This window comes from Lepidothrix coronata, unplaced genomic scaffold (genome assembly GCF_001604755.1).
Source record: "Lepidothrix coronata isolate B3197 unplaced genomic scaffold, Lepidothrix_coronata-1.0 Scaffold1357, whole genome shotgun sequence".
In the NCBI taxonomy this organism is placed as follows: Eukaryota; Metazoa; Chordata; class Aves; order Passeriformes; family Pipridae; genus Lepidothrix; species Lepidothrix coronata.
The window spans coordinates 3,143-4,769 of NW_016691537.1; the positions used below are offsets into that span (position 1 = coordinate 3,143).

The 1,627-nt window shown below is 55.6% G+C and overlaps 1 long non-coding RNA gene across 2 annotated transcripts in view; it reads right to left on the reverse strand.

Annotated features, from left to right (window-relative positions):
* LOC108510561 overlaps positions 1-1,461 on the reverse strand; it is a 4,481-nt gene extending 3,020 nt beyond the window's left edge. For both annotated transcript variants that reach the window (XR_001878839.1, XR_001878838.1), the window contains exon 1: positions 1,356-1,461. This is a non-coding gene — a long non-coding RNA (uncharacterized LOC108510561). The remainder of the gene's footprint in view (positions 1-1,355) is intronic.
* Positions 1,462-1,627: the final 166 nt, after the last annotated feature.

The window sequence follows — 1,627 nt, forward strand, 5'->3', positions numbered from 1 at the left end:
TGAGTACCTGGATCTCAGGGAACTGAGGGGAAGGTGGGGAAGGAGCACAGAGCAAACACCTTCAGCTGCTTCTCACTCCAGCCACTCCAGCAAGTGCAGCTTCCCTGGAATTTCATGTCCAAGCCCAACAGGTGAAAAAACAGCTACTCCAAGATTTACTTCCTTTGAACTGGAGGCAGCAGAGACCCTCCAGGAGGAACGGGAATCCAAGGGCACATCTAGAAATGGTCCTCCCTCCTGCCACTCTCTCCCCAGTTTCTCCTTCCAGTGGGATGCAGGTGCCACTCCCCAGTGACAATAAAATAGAAGGCTGAGACAGCACAGCCCCCAAACCCTCCCAGTCTCCAGCTGCTGCACAGATCTGTGGCCAGACAGGACCCAAATCCACAGCACAGCCTTGGGGGAGATCCAGCTGCTCGTTCCCAACCACAGCCAAACCTCCAGTGCCACTGTCTGTCAGCCCCTGCTCCCTCTGCCCTGAACCTCTGGCACCCCTGCTTTGAGTCCATATCCACAAACCCACAATGCCAAGGGCAGAGTTCTCTGCCCACCAAGGACACACCACCCAGCAGGGACATTTCTCTCCTCTCCAACAGAGACCTCCACACTCCACATCCAACTTGGGGAACACCAACTCTTATCCGGGCTGGAAAACAGAAGAACAAGAAACACTTAAAACCATCCCAGCCTTGAGAGCGTCCAGGCCTGGGAAAAAGCCCTTCCCACCCCATGCTTGGCCTTTCCTGACCTGAGTTGTTCCTGGAATGCACATCCACCCCTGGATCAGACACACTGGGGTGCCTCCTGCACACCAAACACCACAGCCCCAAGCACCAGGAGCCTGCAGATGCTCTGCAGTGCAATCCACAGCCTCACTCAGCCCTACAAGGGACAGCAAAGTGGCTTTTCCTCCTCCGAGAGAGGAGAACTCACAACAGACAGTGCTGGCCCAGCTGAGCAAGAGAATCCATCCTGGCTCACTCTGTTCTTGTAAAACACTGCAAACCCTGCGGGGCTGAGGTTTAAAAAGCTACATTTAGGTCACCAAAAAGCTCCCTGGCTGGGACAACTCACGGATCACAAAATCTGCGTAAAACCTCCCAGGAAGAGGTGCTGAGCGCACGGGACTTCAAGGTGCGGCAAGCAGGGGTTCCCTGAGCTGCAGGGACATGGCCCTGAGCGCGGCTGTGGGCTGCTGCGCCCTGCAGACCGTGCTCTTCAGACCAGCTCTCCGTCAGGATCTGGCTCCTCGCGTGGCACCCGCGGACGCTTGCGGGCAATCAGGGCAGGAGAAGCTCCCCTTCCCTGGGCAGCACCCCCCAGTTCCTCACCGGGAGCAGCAGTCCCGCTCTTACCTGCGGAAATCCACGGAGTTCAGGGTCACAGAGCAGCTCCCAGGGCGATTCTCTGTCGCAGCAGCAGCCGCGACTCCGAGGAACGGACAACGCCATCTTGGGGGGGGAAATGAGCCACCACTTCCGGTTCGGACTCTGTGGTTCCGGTTTAGTCTCGATGGTCTTGGAGGACTCGCCGGCTTATTTTATTTTTTTCTTCAAATTTCGCTTTGTGGTTTTTTCTTCTTTTTTTTTTTTCTTTTTTTTTTCATTTTGTTGCACTTCTTTTTGGC